Source organism: Cibotium barometz, chromosome 21 (genome assembly GCF_041138505.1).
Source record: "Cibotium barometz isolate CiBa-2024 chromosome 21, ASM4113850v1, whole genome shotgun sequence".
Classification (NCBI taxonomy): domain Eukaryota; kingdom Viridiplantae; phylum Streptophyta; class Polypodiopsida; order Cyatheales; family Cibotiaceae; genus Cibotium; species Cibotium barometz.
Genome location: NC_141066.1, coordinates 9,924,162 through 9,930,851, shown reverse-complemented (window position 1 = coordinate 9,930,851; position 6,690 = coordinate 9,924,162).

The window sequence follows — 6,690 nt, the reverse complement described above, 5'->3', positions numbered from 1 at the left end:
TGTGTGCACGTGTGCTTGCTTGCTCATAAGGTAATGTATTATCTGTGACTAACCTATGTAGTCTTATATGCCCTTGTAAGAATATACAAACTTTTATCCATAAACATCCACCTAATCATGTGTGCATACACATACACATAACAAAACGCGCGCGCGCACACACACACACACACACACACACACACACACACACACACATCCACATAAATATGCACACACACTCAAGTGTAAGTATACCACTATTATAGGCGAGGTAATTTTTAACATTTTTTTTGACAAAAATGAACATGTAAAAAATCTTTGAAAGCGTCGATATGCACATCAATACAAGCATCGATATGAAACCGTCAATATGTGCGTTGAAATACACGTGTATATATGCGTCAAAATATGCATCGTTAAAAACGTCGAAAGTAGAACTTATTTTACGACTTCATTTTCGACACTCTTTTCGATGCTAACAATGACCATTATTCCAACTGGTATTTCGACACTAACAACGATGTCTATTCTGACGGATGTAGGTTTTATTTATTTTTTGAATAATGGTACACTCAGGTGTAGTACTACACGTGAATGTACCAGTTTTAAATAGTACTTCCTTATTATGTACTCAAAGGTCACAAAACTTAAATTTTTATTAAGTAGAAGAAGTTACATAGCTCATGGAGCCGACAAAAATATGCTTATATATAGAGCCAATAAAAATGTATTTAGATGCCAGATTCCTGTACATAGTGCCTTGGACGCAACGCTGAACCTAATCATCATCGTTGCCCTCAGGGTTTCGCACTGGTCCCTCTGCAAAAGAGTATTCAGAAGACAAAACTTAGAAATGACAAGTGAGAAAAAAAACTATTTGATGGGTGGAAAATGTAGAAGTTTACCATATTCACTCACCACATTCGTCCAATTCATGTTGATGCCCTCTCTCTCAATTTGCTCGAGGAGGGCATGCATCCCGTGCATTAGGGTGTACCTTTCCTCCGCATCACGTTGTACGATCGACCACTCTTTGCTGGAAGCATGAAGTATGAATACTTATTAACAAAAATGAAATGCCCATTATGCCAAAAAAAAGTGAGTGATGGTACTATTAACACTTACAAAGTACGTGTGGCAAGCATCCCAGCCATTGCTTCCAAGATGGGAACTCCCTATGCTCTCTATTCACTTCGTTGTGGCCTCCTCTTGCTACTTATACCTTTGGGGATTTGCATTGTGCTCTCTACACTCCTCTTCCCAAATCCCTTGTGTACAATTCCAAGGCTTTTGCCCCCCTATCTTTACCTTGTGTGTGATGTCGCTTCACCACCATATGAACTTTTCTCCATCTAGGATGGAAGTCTTCACTACCTGCTGGTGCTGGCATAAACTCACGCTTGATTTGATTCATTACTCATTCCTTCTTTGCACTATCAATTTTATGCCATGTGTGGGAAAACGCTATATGGCATAACTCGTGGATTCGAGACTTCATCTTGTTGCCAACATCATCTAGGACCACATTTCCGTCCACTAATTTTTTGGTATTGAGAATGAGCCGGATTGGGGGTAGAGGGGTTTGTGTCAAAGCAGCAGGATGAGCATGAGTGTGGTGTCCCCTCACAACTTGCAATGGGTGGGTGCTCGTGGCTCTGAGGGGAAGAAGCATCTATGGAGTCACCCACCACGGCAACAACCCGCTAAGTAATCTTGTCTTCTATGACTAGAAGTAGTCGAGCGAGCTATGAGCGGGGTTTGTGTGACATGCTGAGGGCATGGCTTATGTGGTGGTGGGTTGTGATGGTTGTGCAAAAGTGACAACACCTCCCCCAGAGTAGGCTTGAGCCATAGCCCTTTGCTCGGGACTCATTTGCAAGATGAAATGATAAAATTGGCTCGAGGACATTGCCTGTGGTGTAGGCACGGTGGAGAAATTGGGGCTATATGCACGTATCTCACCCAATGTACGATCCATGGTCTACACACATACCATCACAACATGCCATGACATGGGCAATATCAAAATCAAGAAGATACTTAAGAAAAAACCATAAGCATGAGATTAGGGCACTTACCGGAGAGATTGTTTGCTATTTAGAGTCTTGAGGGAGGGCTTGAGCAGGAGAGACCAAGAGAGAGCTGATAATGACTGAAAACCTACAAAACAAACACAAACAAAACACAACATATTAGCTACTTTTGAAAACCACACACACAGCCCACAGCACAACACACCACACTGCACATATAATCAAAATCAAGGCAAACAATAAATTAAAAAAATAGAAAAGGAGAAGTGCTACCTGGAATCTCAAAGCTATTTCGAGTCTTGAGGGAGGGCTTGAGCGGGAGAGACCAAGAGAGAACTGAAAATGACTAAAAACCTATAAAATAAACACAAACAAAACACATCATATTAGCTACTTTTGAAAACCCCACACACCCCAAACCAAACTACACATATAATCAAAAGCAAGGCAAATAATAAATCAAAAGCAAGAGAAAAGGAGAAGGGCTACCTGGAATCTCAAAGGTGCAACATGAGGCTAATTAAAAGCTGCAAAACAAACAAAGAACATAGCATGTTAGCCCACACACATACCAAAAATATGAAGCAAGAAAAGGATGGGGGAAGGGCTTAGGTTTAGGGTTTAGGGATGGGGGAGGTGAGAGGAGAAAACTTGCAGAAATTTGGGGGAGAGAATAAAACCTGCAAAACAAACAAAAAACACAACACATTCTCACCACACACATACAAAAAAATCTAAAGCACGAATGGGATGGGGGAAGGGCTTAGGTTTAGGGTTTAGGGATGGGGGAGGTGATAGGAGAGAACCCTCATATTTTTGGGGAGAGAGGTGAACCTGCTTTAGTTTTTGAAAATGCTTATAGTGAGGCATTGTGGTTCCTGTTAAAATATCCCAAAGTTGAAATAGAATCCGAAATACACATTAATACAAGCGTGGATAAAAGCATTGAAATAAGCGATAAAAACTATTTTCGACGGTTATTTTGACGCCCGTTTTAGTTCACTTTTTTAATGCAAATACTCATTCAAATTTTGAATTTTTTGGCAGCCCGACATCTTTCCATAAAAAAATTAAAGCATACCAACTAGGACATGCATGAACTATAAAAGAAGCTCTACCTCCCCCTCATTTAAACCCAAATTCACATGCGTAATTAACATATATGGAGCCCGTGAGTGCTATGAACCTTTCAAATTTTATCAATTTAGAGGAGAAAATGATGTGCCCATGCTGTCATTACAAGTACCAAGTCGCCTGACGTTGACGAATTTGAAATGAGCGTTCTAAAAAATGGGGTGTATTTCTATGGAGCACTTACTGGTCTCAATGTTCTCCCAGACAACAATGAGCTGGTTGATCACATGGATATCCAACCTGAGAGAGTGGAGAAAAAGAGAAAGGGTAGAGGAAACCTCAATGGGATTAGAACTTGAGCAAGCTTTTACAGACTCGGATCAAGTTCTAGAACATGACATGGACGACATGATAGATGCCCTGCATGACACAAGCCACAGAGTACATGAAAGGCCCAAGAAGTAGAAGACATCAAATGATGTGTGGAGCATGCTTCTCGAGAGGAGAAAGAGCTACGTAGGCTTGCCCATCTACCACTTTACCTTGGAGCATGTGTTTTAGTTCTCCACACTTGCCTCTCCATATTGAACTTGCAATCAATATATGGGTGGTCTGATATGAGTATTTCAAAACTTATGGGGTATGTGTCCCTTCCCCTCTCTATGTTTCGCATGCTTGCATGAATGTCTTGTCTTTCTCCTTTACTATTTGTTCTATTATATCATATAGGTTATTAAAGGATCAAATTCTACCAGAAGACAATGAGATGCCTTCATACCTTGCATGAGCAAAATCAATGTTATACTCCATAGGGATGGACTATAACACACACCATGCTTGTTCGAATAATTGTATTCTCTTTCGGCATGAGTATGCCACTCTTCACGAGTGTCCACAGTATGGTTCATAGATATATAAGAAAGATGTCCAAGGGGAAAGGGTCCCTACTAAAGTCTTACGCCACTTCCCCATCATTCAAATGCAAATCCATTGCATCTTTATTGACTTGGCATCGGAACACCAGATCCACAGATGACGTTATGCGTGTGCTGCTTGCTGATTCTCTAGCATGGAGACATATCGAAGAAAAGTGGTGGACTTTGGGGAAGAGCCTCGTCATATTCATCTTGGACTAGCAGTGTGGATGGAGTCAATCCATTTGGCTTACGAAGTTCATCATGGTTCGTTTGCCTAGTGAACTATAACCTGACACCATGGTTAGTAATAAACAAGGGGCACCTTTTACTTTTCTTGATAGTTCCAAGTACAAGGTTAAGAACATGGATGTCTACTTGTCTCCATTAGTTGATGAGCCACATGGGATGGTATCCAAGTTCATGATCCATCTAAGTGGTTTGGAGAAAGGGCTACAACAATAGTGTGAGGAATACTTATTTGGACCATGCATAATTGGCCGACGGCCGGGCTATGGAGAGTTCTCTAGTAAGTTAATTATTCTAAGATTTCTTGATCTCATTTAATTTCAGGATTTTGGTATTTTGGTATTATTGCATATCTCATCACAATGATTAACATGTTTGGCAGGGCTTTCTGGTTATGATGCATGCCCTATATGTGGACCTGGATTATAGGCCCGGTGAAGGGATGATCTATAAGAGGTGGATCGCATGTAACACTTATGGGCATGGAGCTGACTTGATGGGAAGGTGATTCTCCCTAGAGCACCTTGGATCTTAACCAAATAAAGAGCGGTGGTATGTAAAGAATTTTATCAAAATGAGTTTCGTACTCCCACTAGTTGTATGTATTGCTTGAAAAGGGAGGATTCACAAAGAATGAAGAGCTTAGTGGCTTGAAGTATCATGACTGGCACAAAATCTTACAGATTGTACTGCCAATAGCTACTAAGGATTGCCTCAGAGTGAGGACATAAGAGAGACAATATAGTGGTATGGTGGATATCAAAGAAGGAGATTAAAAGAAATATGTTAGAAGTAGCTTGTCTAAACTCCATTGTAGCAGTTACAATGGCAGAGAAATTCTTTCCAACAAGTTTCCTGACCATTCAATTGCACCTACTTGTTCATGTGGTTGACAAGGTTGCTATAGCAGGTGTTATTTTTTCCTCGAGAGATTTATGAAGACACTAAAAGGTTTTGTTTGTAAAAAATCTCACCCTGAGGGCAGTATGGCAATTGGATGGCTTGTTCAAGAATCTCTTGTATACATAATAGAATTTCTGAGTATGTACCCAGATATGCCACGATTGTGGACACAAGAAGAGGATGATCGGATCATTGGGGAAGAGCATCAAGGACAAAGCCTTCACAAAATAATGGATATGGCATTGCGAGAGAAGATTAATAAATTTTGCATCCTCAAATTATGTGCTATGGAGAAATGGATCGAGAGGTATAACCTAGAAAAGAGGGAAAGAGACCGAGATCGTTTAAATTTTAGAAAGAGTCAAACAACTAAAGCATTGCCATACCCACATTCACTCGCTCAACTTCGAGAATTTCCTTCTAGTAGATGGCCCTTCAGCAAACCATACAATAAGCAAAACATAGTGGTGGCGAGGTTATAAGTGACAAGGAGGAGGATCTTGCATATGGTTGTGATTACTATGTAAGTGAGTTTTTATATGTACACAAGAAACCGTATGACATAGTCTTGTATAAGTTTTTGTTCTTGATACAATTTCATGATCTTCTTTGCTTGCAGTATCGTAAATTTGGTGCACTTTGGTCACATGGTTGTCACTTTTGAGTGGACCAAATAGATAAGAAGCGAACATCATTTGATTGCGGTGTCAAGGTAAATTTCATGCAAGAAAGTTGTTCAAGTGCAAGTGACCTAAGTAGTGAAGTTGGCATGCTTTATTACTGTGGAATGATACAAGACATTATCAAGGTTGGGTTCAAAAAGTGTCCATGGGTGTGTACACCTCCTAGCATTTGGCATTAGCTTAGTTTTAAACACCCCCTAGCATTGGTAGCATTAACTTAGGCTAATGAGTTGTGGATTTGGTCATTACAAGATGTCATATTAAGAAGTGGTTATATTACAAGAGGGCTAGAGGGGAGTTAGGATCTTGTGGAGGTTATGGGAGCCCAATAGTCACATGGGTAGCCCAACAGTCACATGGGTATCCCAAGAGTCACATGGTTGGATGGCTATATAAAGCCCCTCTTGTATGCAAATTGGACATGACATGACTATTGTATGGACATGATTCTTGTACACACAATATGTGATACATGGATGGTCAAAACAGGATAAAATAGAATCTTTATTTTATTTCAGAGGGGCAAATAATTACAATATCAGAAGGGGAGGTTCTTACACCTGTACACCTCAGAAGCTGGGGGGGAGGAATCTTACATCCCACCCCACTTAAAAAACGCGAGATGTCCTCATCTCACAAACTAGAGGACAACCCTTTCCCTTAAGATCCAACTGATTCTAGGGTTCCTTATATTCTGGTCAACCCAACAGAATCCTGGGATAAATATCCCTTATATAGAACTCATCATTAAATAACAATTCATTCAGATCATATCATTAATATCTTTAACACAATAATGGTCCATTAGACCGAAAAATTTCTTTCTGAACATTCCTCCACGGGAATTTCAGT